The 15,805-nt window shown below is 45.8% G+C and overlaps 1 long non-coding RNA gene across 1 annotated transcript in view; it reads left to right on the forward strand.

The window, feature by feature from the left end:
- Positions 1–483: 483 nt before the first annotated feature.
- Positions 484–15,805, forward strand: part of LOC115089282 — a 96,225-nt gene continuing 80,903 nt past the window's right edge. The window contains exons 1-2 of the long non-coding RNA XR_003856037.1: positions 484–577; positions 13,307–13,419. This is a non-coding gene — a long non-coding RNA (uncharacterized LOC115089282). The remainder of the gene's footprint in view (positions 578–13,306; positions 13,420–15,805) is intronic.

The raw sequence follows: 15,805 nt of genomic DNA on the forward strand, positions 1-15,805 counted from the left end.
AGTAACCTGCACAGTGCAGCAGATAGCACCATAAGAAGCTTGCTTGGAAGACTGGGATTAACCATTTGGTTCTTTTCTGCCCTCGTTTCTATGTTACTATGTTACTCTCTGTCTCTATCGCCGACTCCTGTGATCTACTCTCTGAGTTAACGGAATATTTCGAATTCACCATAATCGTGTCCCGGTTCTTATCACACACTGAAATAATCTAAACACGACCTGGGCCCAGTTTAGCAACCATCAAATACTTTGCTACAGACAAGATACTGCCAACCAGGCTTTGCAACTGTGCTTTTGTTCACATTTCCAGCAAACTTTTTTTGCATAATTGGCAATTAACCTTCAGTTCCACTCAAGAATCTTTCCTCTAGTGTTGTGACTCCCTTTGGTGCAAGGGGGTTTGGTTAATTGAAGTTAAAAATGCATTTTCTCTCATCAGTATCATTTCAGATGTTTCCAGTGTGAATAATTAGCACTCCGGCTAAAGAAGCAGCTGCGTGTAATGTGTCAGAGCAGCATCCCGGGAGCCGCGCTGCCCCTGAAGCGTTTTGCATTTCACTTGCAGAGCGAATGGGAGGTCAGTAAGTTGGGTCCGCTACTGTCCCGGGTGTTCGGCTACAATATGTCTGTGCTAATTGGTGGCTTTTTAAAATTTATAAGAGGAAGATGGTGGGGGTGGGGGAAGGAAGAGCATTCATATTTGCCGTGCCCCTGCAGACAAGGTGAATGTTTTCAATATAAAACAGCGAGTAAAAAAGGACATAACTACAAAACAGTGACAGAGATTTGTATCGATTATTTAAGGGTATTCTCAGCAGAGCAGTTTTGGAGGGTTCGGCGGACTAATACAGTCTTTTTTTACCTCTGGATTGCCAATTTCAAATCCAGCTGGGGTTGGTAGTGAGTGTTTCAGGAAGTGGCAGATCTTCGAAGCGCTTTCACTGACCTTCCTCTCTCTGGCAACCTAGACATATGAGTGTGGCAACACCCTGGCCAGCCACTAGATGGGGCCCTAGCTGTCAGTTGCCCTTAGGATTGTTACAGCTCAGAAAGAGACATCATTCCTATACAGCACCTCCCCCCGGGGTTGCCTGTGATTGGTGGCCTCTTAGTCTATGGGGGGGGGGGAGTTAGCCCGAGTTAGAGGGAGGCAGGATAGATTTGATTTTGAGGGAGAAGGAGTGCTTTCATCGTGCTCTCCAAGCTAGGCCCCCAGTTTAGCACAGAAGGGAGAGACACTGCCCTGCCACATCCCAAGAAGTGGACTGGAGGGAAGAGAGAGAGAGAAGCAGAAGGATTTTTGCAGTTTTACTGAGCTTTACAGTTTGACCTGAGCCTTCTGGCAGAAAGAATCCCCTGTTCAGTTGCAGGGTCGGCGCTAGGTTTTTTTGCTGCCCTGTGCGAACGATTACTGTGCTGCCCCACCCGCCGTTCATTCATTTCTGACCCGGGCCCACCAAAACATTGCCCAGCTCCCCTCAGTGAAACAAACTTTAAAAACTGACACCCCCCCCATCACTGAATCCATGGCTGGTGCGAGGGTATTAGGTGCCCCAGGTGAACCTTATAGCCTCGCACAATGCCCCCAGCTCCATTCCACACACAGAGTTAAGAGTTATGCATTTACGGGCGGATTTTAAATGCCCTGCTCACGTAAATCCGCCCGGATTTACGTGACCAGGGCCCTCGCGCGCCGGCGCGCCTATTTTGCATAGGCCGCCGGCGCACGCAGAGCCCCGGGATGCGCGTAAATCCTGGGTTTTTTAAAAGGGGGCGTGTCTGGGGCGGGGCCGAATGACGCCACGTTTCGGGGCGGGATGCGGCGTTTCGGGGGCGAGACCGGGGGCGTGGCGCTGGCCCGGGGGCATGGTCGAGGCCTCCGGACCAGCCCCCGGGTCAGATGACGGCGCGCCAGCAGTCCGCTGGCGCGCGTAGATTTACGTCTGCTTCTAGCAGGCGTAAATTGAGGGACAAAGTTAAGGGGGGGGTTAGATAGGGCCGGGTGGGTGGGTTAGGTAGGGAAAGGGAGGGGAAGGTGAGGGGAGGGCGAAAGAAAGTTCCCTCCGAGGCCGCTCCGATTTCGGAGCGGCCTCGGAGGGAACAGAGGCAGGCTGCGCGGCTCGGCGCGTGCAGGCTGCCCAAAATTGGCAGCCTTGAGTGCGCCGATCCAGGATTTTATAAGATACGCGCGGCTATGCGCGTATCTTATAAAATCCAGCGTACTTTTGTTTGCGCCTGCTGCGCAAACAAAAGTACACGATCGCGCTCTTTTTTAAAATCTACCCCTTATATTTTACATGAAAAATATCAAAGTACAGTATTCTGAGGTAAAAATATCACTATCACTTACATTATGATGTACCCACGAATGCCGATATATAAAAGCTAATAAATAAATAAAATAAATAAATTTACATGCACTGCTGTGATGCCAACCAGAAATCCCTGCATAAAAGACACTTGGAACCCATACGATATTAGGCCTATTGTGATGTGTGTTGGGTGTGGGCTTGACCCTCCGAAAGCCTAAAGCCCTAATACACTTCCTATTAGGCGAATGCCTCACCTCAGTCACACATGCAGAACATAAACAGACCCTCACCAAATACAGAATAGAGGAACCATAAAGTAGAAATACAAACGTGCAGACAAAAAGTGAATTGCAAACCACAAGAAGCCAGACACTATGCAGTGCAACAATGAAAAATCAGAACCATCACCATCCCTCAAACATCAAACAGTGAAATCAAGAAATAAAATATATGCATAATCATAAACTAAAACATGCTAATACTAATATTTAAAAATGGATGAATAAAAGATCAAATAATTATAAACTCATATACAAGTTGTTTTAAATGTCCCAAACACCAATAAAATATTTCAAAACAGCAGACACAGTAAATAACACCTGAAAAATAAAACTAAAAAGGATTTTAAAAATTCATGCTCTCCATACCTGGGAACTTTTGATACACTCACCCTGCTCATCCCAGGAAGGCTCCCATGCATGCATGTGCACACACACCCACCCACGCCAGACAAGCTCCCATTCACACACACACATATGCAACCCAGGCAGGCTCCCATCCACTCACACAAATCCCTGGCAGCCTTCCATTCACACACATCACCCATCTCTGGCAGCCTTCCATAAACACACACACACTCATCCAGGGCAGCCTCCCATTCATACACACACACACACACAAACACACACACACACACACATCCCGCGCAGCCTCCCATTCACACACACACACACACACACACACACACACATCCCTTCCAGCCTCCCATTCACATACATCACCCATCCCGGGCAGCCTCCCATTCACACACACATACACACACATTCTGGGCAGCCTCCCATTCACACGCACACACACACCCATCATAGGCAGCCTCCCATTCACAAACACACCCATCCTAAGCAGCCTCCCATTCACACACACATATACACCCATCACAGGCAGTCTCCCATTCACACACACAGTCATCTATCACAGGCAGACTCCCATTCACTCACACACACACCCGGGCAGCCTCACACACACACCCGGGTAGCCTCCCATTCAAACACACACACCCATCCCAGACAGCCTCCCATTCACTCTCTCTCACACACACACACACACACACATCCATCACAGGCAATCTCCCAGTCATACACCCACCCATTCAAGGCAGCCTCCCATTCACTCACACACACATTCATTCATTCCTCCTCCACTGCTGCTACTGCTACTGCCTGCCTGTACCTTTTACTTTGTGGAGAGCAGGCCTTCTGCAGCTCTTCTTCCTGTGCTAGCACCACGGTAATTCCAAACTCACGGTACTAGCACTTCCTGAATTCTCATCTCACGAGAATACAGGAAGTTGTAGCACTGTGAGTGTTCAATGTTGCAGGGCTAGCACCGGAGGAGGAGCTGCAGAAAGGCTTCCTCTGCTGTAGTCTCCTTTTCTGCCGCCAGTGGGATTGGGTCCACCAGCAGCACCACGGGCCTTCTCTTCTGCCTCTGGTGGGATCGGGTCCACTGGCGGCAGCACAAGCTTCTCCCTGCTCCCGATGATGCCCCACCGGGTGTGCCACCCTTTGCAATTGCACAGTTTGCACACCCGGTGGCACCGGGCCTGTTCAGTTGGTCGGGAAGGAGCTGTGTTCCTCTTCACCCAGTTCAAGAAGAGGTTGCAGTGACCGTGTTTAGATCAGAGATTGATTTTTCCACCCAGAAGGAAGTATTTTTCTGTCAGCCTTCCTTGCCCTGAGCTGGAAGCTGGAACGACTGCTTTCAGTAGCAGGCCTTTCTTCCTGGAAGACTGCGTGTGTCTTTCGAAGTGGAGTCAAAGGGAGAGAGTCACCTGGAGACCCCCAACAGGAGTTTCCACCCTGGGAAACAGGAGACTGATAGGTTGGATTTTGGAATTCTTCATGGAGCTCAGGTCCTGGGTAAGGGATCCAGTCATGGTCAGGACAACCCCAGACCAACGGGGACAGTTATCATTCCACTCCCCGGAGGATAATCCTGTTCCAAACCCCTGCATCAGTTAAATCCTGGCTTATGTAAATCCGGCTGAGACCTGGTGGTCCGAATGGCTGGTAGATTCTTTTTCGGGCACACAGATAAGTACTTTATTGATGTATTTTTTGAAATGTTTGGTTTAAGAGCTATTTTTGTACTTTGCGGTCCTTACACGTTGAAGCTCGTCTAAGCGAAACACCGCCCGTGTCGGGTTTTTTTCTCTCAGATCTTCATCATCGGGATTTATCTGTTCAAAAATGTATAACTTAAAAATATTTCACAATGTTTACACATAAAGAGACCTGCACTAAGGTGGATGATTGCACTGTCCGGGCGCTTCGTTTTGTCTGAGCACGCCATCAGGCCTGCGGACATCTTATTTTGCTTTTTATGATGTTCCGCTGGACCCATTGTTTTTGAACTGGGTTCCCTTTAATTTCGCATTATGTAAATCTAAGGACATTTTATTTATTGTACCTACTGAATATTTTGAGAGAAATCACAGTGAATGTTAATTTGAACCTCTGTCCAGTGAGTCCAGCCTGGTTTGTGAGTGCTCCTGTCCCAAAGAGCTACACACACATATGGGAAATCACTGGTGCCTGGGCCGAGATGTTTATATATTTAGGGGAATTAGGGCTGGAGGGTACTGGAAGCCAATAGTAACAGGTGGGAGAGAGAAAAAGGGAAAAAAATGGATAAAGTGTGTAGCTTGCTGGGCAGACTGGATGGGCCGTTTGGTCTTCTTCTGCTGTCATTTCTATGTTTCTATGTTTCTATGTCGTGTGATAAACAGCATTTAATGCATGTTACATACTGCTTAACCCGCAATATCACCGTATTGCGGCTTAGTAAATCTAAGCCAGACAAAATTGTCAGTATTAGGAAAGATTTAAACGTTGCTGCTTCTTCCTCACCCTACATAGCTGCAGCATCAGTGCATCTGCTCAGTTCGTTTGAGCCCTTTGCATTGCAGTTAATTGACCAGATTAAAATGAAGGCCAGATCAACCATTTGAGAACATAAGAAATACCATACTACTGGGTCAGATTAAAGGCCTTTCAAGCCCAGCATCCCATGTCTGACAGGCAATCTAGGTCTTACGTACCTGGTAGGATGAACAAAATTAGCTCCAGTCCTTCTTTTTCATAAACAGGGATTAGGGATGAGCACAGAAAAAAGAAAGTGTTGTGATTCATGAATTCATTTCGTATGCCACTGTACAATTCATTTCAGATGAACTTCATTTTTTTCAGTTATGTAAGTCATTCCATGATTTGTTTCTCATTAAAGTCAATGGGAGAAGCAATGCTTTCTGTTCGGGGCTCTAAAACTGGGGTTTTCTGTTCAGTTCTAATGACATATGTAGGCGGACGTCATCAGAAGAGGGACCATGCGCTGCGGGACACAAAGACTGTCAAGTGGCACGAAAAGTGGGATGAATAGCATAAGGCACCGTGACCGGACAAACCTGCCCAGACAGAGGCAGCAACACCCCAAGGCACTGTGAGAGGGGCAAGAATACCCCAAGGCTTACTGAAGAGCCAGCATCAATTACTGCAATGACTGACCACTGCAAAGCTCTGCTTTTAGGCCTGTAAGGGAAGAGATTGTCTAATCACTGGTGTATTGATTAGGGGTTCATATTTCAAAACCCTGAAAAGTGCTGCACTGGCTCCCAGTAGCTGGGAAATTGATTTTAAAGGTTTGACACTGGTACACAAGCACCTTCATAATTTGGACCCTGCACACACACATATTTGGCTTATTCTTTATAATTCAAATAGAGCATTGAGATCTCCCTATGAAATTAATTACATTTCTTTCTGCAAAGGGAGCTGCAATCTTCAAAGTACTTAAATAAGGCCTTCTCATATGCAGCCCCAGTTCTCTGGAGCACTCTGTCTAAAGCTGTTCAAGAATTAGAAGATTAATTGTGTCTGTTTTTGTATTCTCTTTTTTTGTTAGTTTAACAGAATCCAAGGGAACAGTACAAACAGTTTAGGGGGTGAAAATCTTCAAACCATGAAACAAGAGTGGGATCTGATGATCTTAAGATGGCCAAACAGGTGGATAAAGCGATGGTAAAAGCCAGAAAGCTGCTTGGCTGCATAGGGAGAGGAATGGTCAGCATGAAAAGGGAGGTGATATTGCCCCTGTATAGGGACCTGGTGAGACCTCACTGGGAATACTGAGTACAATTCTGGAGACCCCACCTTCAAAAGGATATAAACAGGGTGGAGTCAGTCCAGAGGGAGGCTACTAAAATGGTCAGTGGTCCTCGTTGTAAAGCATTTAGCAACAGATAAAGATCTAAACAGGAATACCCTAGAGGAAAGGCAGGATAGGGGAAATATGATAGAGACATTTAAATACATGCAAGGTATCAATGCACAGGAGGCTCTGGAATGAGGGGAGGAGGGGGGGATCATGGGATGAGGGTGAAAGGGGGTAGACTCAGGAGTAATCTTAGGAAATATTTCTTTACAGAGAGGATGGTGGATGCATGGAACGGCCTCCCAGAGGAGGCAATGGAGAAAAGGACATAATCTGAATTTAAGAAAGCATGGTTAAGCATAAGGGATATCTGAGAAAGCGATATGGATTACACAGATAAGAATTTGGTGGGAATGTGCAGACTAGACAGGCTGTAGAGTCTTTTTCTGCCATAATTTTTCTATGCAGCTTTCAAGAAATCTGTGAAGACCTGCGTCTTTCAAGTCACTCGTTTGGTGAATTAAAGACATTTTGCATTAGGTGAGCTTAAATCCTTTGCCTTCAGTGTGTCTTTCTCCCTGTAGCAAAGATGAAAATTATGTTTATTTTATTCAGGGTTGTTTATAGGTTTCTAGTTTGAGTGTTAGTTTTTATCCCTGAAGTAGCCTACAGACTTGTTTTCTCTTTTTCTACTCAGGGTTGTTTTTAGTTGTGTCTGTTCTTGCATTGGCTTTATTTTTTTAGTTTAACAAAAATCCTGTTATCATATGTTCTACTCTTGCTCTGACCATAGATTTTGCTTTTTGAAAGACGACTGTAAGCTGAAATAAATTAATAACTGTCTGAAAGCCATGTAGTAGCCTGTATGAAATGAGTTTGTGGTCACAGACCAGTTACCAGTGATCAAGTTTCTACTAGGGATGTGCAGAGTCATTCTCTTTTTTTTTTTTTTTTGTAGTTTGTAGTCATTCATTTGAGTTGCTTCATACAAAAAAAAAAGTTTGCTCGTTTTAATCATTCATTTGTTTGCTATTATAGACAATAGGGGTAACAATGCAGCCTGTTTTAGGCTCCTAGATTGGGCTTGTATAATCTTTTATAATGAAGCTGGTGGGTAGCCATCATCTGAAGGTTGAAGGCATGCCAGTGTTTCAAGATTATGACAAGATGACACTTAAAGTGGCTTGAAGAGCTCAAGGAGATTCAATGAGGCAAACCAGTATTAGTAATGGCAGGAGTTATCTAAGGCACGATCAGAGGAGCAAAGAAGCATCGAGAGTGTCCAGAATAACCTAAGGCTGCAAAAGTGTGACAAAGAGCACCAACATCAGTGGCGTGAACCCCCCCCAAGTCTGCGCAAGAGTGTCAAAGCAGTACTAAGTTTGGAATGAAGAGCTCAAGACACCACGAAGGGAGAAAAGAACACCAGAAGAGTCAGAAAACCCACCAAGGCAGAGATAGAGGTTCAAAGCAACTGAAAAAGTGATATGAAGAACCCAAAACATCATGAGAGATGCAAAGGAGCCACCCAAAGTGGCAAGAATACCCAAAGGCTCCAAATGAAGGGCAAAGACCACTAACCAAATAGGTGAAAAGTCCTAGGGACTCGGAAGGAAACCATGGAGGAGGCCTGATGTCATTTCTAAATAGCATTAGGTGATTCTTGGAGGTTTCTTTGATTCAAGAACTACTGCTGAACAAATGGGCAATTTATGGAAAATAAACATTTTACATGCATAAGAAATTTAAAATGCCAAAAAGAGAATTAGGGACCCATGATTATTTATACATGTGGGAGCAAATAATCAGCTTTGCACACATGGATGTTATGAAGGTCACAAAACTGCATTATGATGTTTTTCTAACAAGCAATATTGAGTTTACTTATGAATACTTGAACTTTGCATCTCATACTGTGTGCATTCAGATATTTGACTTTGTGGATTTGGTGACTAGAAACTTAAATAGATCCTGTGAGTCTGGCAGCCTGGCAAGAAACTTTTTAATCTTCACTTGTCAGTGTGCTAACCTCATTGCACTGCACTAGTCACTCAGACACACAGAGACAAAAGCATTGGTTCAATCTCCACACTCCTATCCTCCCCCAGTGAAAAGAGAAAGCACAATACCACTACCTCTATCTTTCTGACACAGTGAGTGAGACCACTGCAGCAGAGAAGATCAGAAACAGTGCCAATGTCAACTTTTCTAAAGCTATTTTTTTAATTCTTAGGGAGTTTCTCAAAAAGAGATCCTTTTCTACCAACTGCTAGAGAGGAAATGGACACTTTCTTGCATATGATTATGCTCAGACCTTTCAGCGAGTGAACATCAATGTCACTTGCTCCATATGGCAGCTATAAGCTAGTTTAAAAGATGCTTCACCATGATTTGTTCTCCATCTAGTCTCCTTGTTAAGTTGTCCTACATTGGCTCCCAGGAGGCTGTGTTATCACACTGGTAACAGTTGGTTGCTATAGTTACCAATTGTTTCACAATATGGTCTTAGTCTTCAACTCAGTTAGGATAGGAAAGGTAGTGCAAGGTGAGGTGCACCATTTAGAAAAGCTCCTCCACTGAGGTTGATGGAATGGCCAGTTCCCTGCTGTATATAAAAGCAGCCTGCAGCATTTCACAGTGTGGCATTTTTGTTAGGAGTCAGAGTGAACGATACACTTTGGGGAGACTGTGCAGAGACTGTAATCCTTTTTGACATCGGTTTTTTTTGGAAAGCTTATTCCATCCCAGCTAAGGATACCCTGCCCAACTGGGGCCCTTACTTATCCAAACCATGGAATGTGAGAGTTTCCTTGCCCAATACTGAGAGACACTTGCACAGATACATCGGGGGACCTGCAGATTCCATCTTGTGCCAAGAACTGATGTGAGCAGTGACAATTTGCTATTTAAGATGTATTTTTCAACACTCAAGCGGAGCCTCACATCCTGTAAAGTTAATGAAAACTGTTACCCCCTTCCCTTTCCCCCAGGGCAACATCTAAAGAGTCACCCCAGCCATCTCAGATCTTGCAGGATTTGGTCCTCCCGCCATTAGAAAGAACCCTGTCCCGTGGCCCTTAGACTGTCAGATGGCAGAAACTGAAAGGATTGGCCCCAAGACCCTTGAGTGCTCCAGCCCTCCTGGCCCCTATAACTAGAGAGGGGGTGACATTTATTTGCTCAGCAGTTCACAGCCATAGACTTGAATGGGAAACAAACATTTTTGTTCAAATTTTTGAGACCCTCCAGTCATTTCAGGGAGCCACAAATGTATCAAAAATGGACTCATTTGTTGTATTTTACCCATTCATTTAAAATGAATGCACATTCCTAGTGTCTAATCACTAAAAATTGCCAATTACTGTAATTAGAACTCATTAGCATTCCTGCTGACATTCCCAAACGGGCCTTCCAGAACAGGTAGTAGAGACGAGTATGGAATTCAAGAGAGCATGGGACAGGCACGAAGGATCTCGGAAGGAAAGGAGGGGAGTAGAAGGCTGAGCAGAAGATGTGAATGGACTGAATGGTCTATAAGAACATAAGAAAATGCCATACTGGGTCAGACCAAGGGTCCATCAAGCCCAGCATCCTGTTTCCAACAGAGGCCAATCCAGGCCATAAGAACCTGGCAAGCACCCAAACATTAAGTAGATCCCATGCTACTGATGCCAGTAATAGCAGTGGCTATTAGGGATGTGAATCGGTATCGGACTCGTTTCCGGTATCGTGTTCGTAGAATCACCGCAGGAAACCTTCATTGCCCATGGTTCTGAGCGCTTTTGTTCGGCTATCCCGAGCCGAAGAAAAAAAAAACCCACCCCGACACTTTAAATTTAATTATTTAGAATCCCCCACCCTCCAGGCCCCCCCCCCCCAAACTTTTCTAAAGTACCTGGTGGTCCAGCGGGGATCCCGGGATCGATCTCCTGCTCTCGGGCCGTCGGCTGCCAGTAAACAAAATGACGCCGATGGCCCTTTGCTCTTACCATGTGACAGGGGCTATCGGTGCCATTGGCTGGCCCCTGTCACATGGTAGGAGCAATGGACGGCCGGCACATCTTAAAAAATGGCACGGGCCATCTTTTGCTCCTACCATGTGACAGGGACCAGCCAATGGCACCGATAGCCCCTGTCATATGGTAAGGGCAAAGGGCCATCGGCGCCATTTTGATTAGTGGCAGCCGACGGCCCGAGAGCAGGAGATCGCTCCCGGGACCCCCGCTGGACCACCAGGTGCTTTAGAAAAGATTTTTGGGGGTTGGGAGGGTGGGGGATTCTAAATAATTAAATTTAACGGGTTGGGGTGGGTTTGGGGGTTGTTTTTCGGTGCCTTTTCTTCCTGCCCCCCCCCCCCCCCCAAAATAATAAGAAAACCGCATGAAAATTCCGTGGGGTTTTCCTATCGCTTTCGGGGACCCCCCTATGAGAAAATATCGTACGATATTTTCATCCATCAGAAAAACGACTCACATCCCTAGTGGCTATTCCCTAAGACAACTTGATTAATAACAGTTAATGGACTTCTCCAAGAACTTATTCAAACCTTTTTTAAACCCAACTACACTAACTGCACTAACCACATCCTCTGGCAACAAATTCCAGAGCTTAATTGTGCATTGAATGAAAAATAATTTTTTAGGATTAGTTTTTAAATGTGCTACATGCTAACTTCATGGAGTGCCCTCTAGTCCTTCTATTATCCGAAACACACTGGGAGAGCGAACGCTCGCTCTCCCAGCGCGCGCACAGTCCACTCTCCTGTGCGCGCGATTCAGTATTTTAATTAGGGCCGGCGGGAGCAGCGGCTGTCAGCGGGTTTGACAGCTGACGCTCAATTTTGCCGGTGTCGGTTCTCGAGCCCGCTGACAGCCACGGGCTCGGAAACCGTTTTTGACCCGCGAGCCACGGGCCTATTTCAAAATTTTTTTTTCTATTTTTCTATTTTTTTTACTTTTTTTTAACAGAACTGGAAGTTTTGTATATGGATGGATTATTTTGTGAGATGAGCCAGGGATGGGCCAGAGGTATGTCATGAAATTTCAAAACAGCTGTGATCGAGTGATAGACTTGGCAGTCCTCAAAAGGTCATGGAAAGAGAACTGTGGGAACGAGCAATGAATCCCACAGGCCTGGAAACAAACTAGTCTGATTCCAGCGCGCAATCCGGCACGCACAAATGTACACCCGTTTTATAACATGCATGCGCAGCCGCACGCATATTATAAAATCCGGGGTTGGCCCTCCACCTTCCCCTCCCAGCCCTACCTAAACCCCCCCCCCCAACCTTTATTTTGTTAGTTGTGCCTGGCTCCAGGAAGGCATAGGTTGCGCGTGCCGGCCGAGTGACGGTGCGCGATCCCTGGGCCCAGTGGCAGTGAAGAGGCCTCTGGCCCCGCCCACGCCCTGCCCAATTTTCAAGCCCCGGGACTTACACGCATCCCGGGGTTTGCGCGTGTCGCCGGTCCTATGCAAAATAGGCTCAGCGTGTGTAATCCCCCCACGCGCGCAAGTCCACTTGGATTCATGTGCGTAGGCTTTGAAAATCTGCCCCTATGTTTTTATTAGTGCTTCACACATGCACAACAGTAGACTGTCTTCCCTTCATCATAGTGTAGGCTCTTCACTTAACAGTTCAGTACTGCTTCCCTCAGTACTCACAGTTCAGCTTTGTTTCAGCTCAGTGTTTGGACAGCATTATGTTACAGGAGCTGCCTTCCTCCTGGAGACCTAGGCCTAGTCTGGTTATCCCCATCTGGACCCCAGCTTTTATTCCCCAGTCTCTGGTTATGTCCTCTGATCCCCACCTGCCCCACATGATCCACCCTTAGGGCTTACTATCCTTAGTGGATTTAAGGTGGGCCAGGCACCTAGTATTGTCCTGCACAGGTAAATAGGGGAACACTAGTGGCACTATCTCACAAGGACATGGGCTAGAAGTAATCTGAAAGCTGGACTGAGAAGTTCACAAAAGTTGGCTGGGAAAGGAACCAAGTTGTGGTGAGCCAAAGACCGGAGCCAAGTCCTAGGTAGGTTAGGGAATACCTCCTTTGTGTGATACAACATTTCTCTTCCCATAGTCTACTTAACCATGTGATGCTGAAGTAATGAAATTGAAATCAACAGTAACTTACTGTTTAGGAAAACTTGTAATCAAGAACTGATCAGTTTTTTTTTTCATTTTTTAAATTTGGCTCATACCTGTTAATTGATGAGTAACATTCATGTACACTGTGTATTTCCTTGCCCCAGATGGCCTACTATCTAAGGAGAGAATTTTCAAAGGGGTTTTGAGTGTAAAAATAGTATATACGCATGAAAGTGGCATATATGTATATGCTATTTTATAATCATCAAGAGAAAGCGTGTACTTTTAGTTTTAGGCACACATTTTACTGAGAAAAAAAGGGAAGACTAGAGATATTTCAAAGGAGATTCTGAAGTATGTATGGGAGTTGCTATTTTGTAAGAGATATACACATGACCAAACTTATTCATACACTTTTTCAACTGCTAATTGACTCACATAAGTGAAATTAGACTTGTCTGTTCCCTGCAATTTTTAGGTGGGAGGTCTGGGTGAACTGGTGGACTTTCAGAGTGAAGCAGTAGAGGGTCTAGGTGAGATGGAGAAGGACTGGGAGAACTGATGGAAGTATCAGCAAACTGGTGATTCCAGGTACACTCACAAGTATTTTCAAAATGGTATTCATGCTTACCTTCCATGTTAACTTCTGGGTTTGTGTTTATACAGTGTCATAATTATTTCACATATAAAATATATGTTTGTATGTAAATAAAATGAGTAGAGAATACATGCTAGGGGTGTGCATTCGTTTGCAATGTATTGGCAATCCGCAACGTATAGGGCCATATTCGTTGTATTCGTGGGGAAGCGAAACGTATTGCGATTCCCACAAATACAACGAATCTTCACCGAATTATTCAGCCGTCTAAAGGAGCGAATTTAAACAAACACCCCCAGGACTTACCAAAACTCCCTGGTGGTCCAGCGGGGGGTCTGGGAGCCATCTACTGCACTCATGCCGTCGGCTGCCGTTATTCAAAATGGCGCCGATAGTCTTTGCCCTTACTATGTCACAGGGGCTACCGGTGCCATTAGTCGGCCCCTGTGACATAGTAAGGGCAAAGGCTATCGGTGCCATTTTGAATACTGGCAGCCGACAGCCCGAGTGCAGGAGGTTGCTCCCAGACCCCCGCTGGACCACCAGGGACTTTTGGCAAGTCTTGTGGGGGTCAAGAGGGTCCTGGACCACCAGGGACTTTTGACAAGTCTTGTGGGGGTCAGGAGGGTCCCCAAGACATGCCAAAAGTCCCTGGTGGTCCAGCAGGGGTCCAGGAGCGATCTCCTGCACTCGGGCCATCGGCTGCCAGTAATCAAAATGTCGCCGATAGCCTTTGCCCTTACTATGTTACAGGGGCTACCGGTGCCATTGGTCATCCCCTGTCACATGGTAGGAGCACAAGATGGCGCTGGCCGTCCATTGCTCCTACCATGTGACAGGGGCCGACCAATGGCACCAGTAGCCCCTGTGACATAGTAAAGTCAAAGGCTATCGGTGCCATTTTGAATACCGGCAGCCGATGGCATGAGTGCAGTAGATGGCTCCCGGACCCCCGCTAGACACCAGGGAGTTTTGGTAAGTCTTGGGAAGGGGTCAGGAGGGTGGGGGGTTGTAGTTAATTAAATTTTAGCTGGGAAATGAATAAGAATGAATGCATGAATTGATTGGGGGCCCCCCTTGCCGAATGCAACGTATCTGACCCCCGACGAATACGGATACCGAAATGTAACATATGCGGTCCCTCTGCACATCCCTAATACATGCATTTTCTGGCCTTGGAAATATACAAGCATACTGAAACATATTTTCACAGCAGAAATATATGGTATTTTATAAACTGTTAACATTGAACACCTCAAATGCTGCAACGCATATTCCCTAAGCTGGTGGGCAGATATCTGGCTACAGTTAGCTGAATACCTTGTCATGGATTTTCAGTGGGATAATCGTCCTTATGACGATCTCTCATTAAAATTATCTGGCTAACTGTAGTTAGATAATTTTAAACCTAATGGGCCAAATGTTAACTGTGTCCTGTTAGGTCTAAAGCTATTTGGCCTTGTGTGTCTGGATAACCTGCCACTTAATCAGATATCTTCAAAATATATCAGTTAAAGTGGTAATTTTAAAGAAAAAAAAAATTAAAACCGCAGGTCGATTCCCACCTCCTCAGTTCTGGCCAAGCCCCCCCCCCCCTCCCCCCAAAAAACAAACCTCTCCAAAGGGAAAAGAGTGGACTTATATTCTCCCACCCCCAGCTTTTCACTCCCTCCCTGGAAAATAATAAAATAAATGCAGGCTCCTCGCACCCCTCACCTCCCCCATGCTATTCACCCCCTCCTTCCCAAGCCCTCCCACCCACCACTTAGAAGCCAGGGAGGGCAGAAGAATGTGATCCCGAGCACCTCCAGAGTAGCCTTGGGCAGCTGCGTTGGAAGCGTAAGATATCAGCGTAACTGTCCAGTGGCAGGCCGGGCACTTACGGTGATAACGTACGCTTCCAGCGCAGCTAGAGAATGGCAATGAAGAAACGGGGAAACTTTTCTATTACATCTAAAGTTTACATTTTTGCTGGGGGTAACCTGCGCAGCGTGGCAGTTGCTACTTACCAAAAAAAAAAAAAACCCCCCGAAAAAAAGCTTGCTGGGCAGACTAGATGGACTATTTGGGCCTTGATCTGCCATCTTTCACCGTGTTACTATGTTAGGTTAGTTCTTCTCTCTTTTATGAAGAGGTCATCGGTAATCTTTCAAGAGGAAGGTAACTGGATTGCTCAAGCAGTGGATCAGATTGTGTATGGCGGATATTTCTCCACTTACATGTTTGCTATGTGCATGCTTTTATTGTGTGTGTGTCTGCTTGAATTTTTAAAATCACGCAGTACATCCATGTGCAAATGAATTAGAAAAATGTGGGTTTTGCACCAAAGGTTTCAGCATTAGATTTTCGAAAATAGAGCCATAACTGACTAAAATTAAA

This window comes from Rhinatrema bivittatum, chromosome 4 (genome assembly GCF_901001135.1).
Source record: "Rhinatrema bivittatum chromosome 4, aRhiBiv1.1, whole genome shotgun sequence".
In the NCBI taxonomy this organism is placed as follows: domain Eukaryota; kingdom Metazoa; phylum Chordata; class Amphibia; order Gymnophiona; family Rhinatrematidae; genus Rhinatrema; species Rhinatrema bivittatum.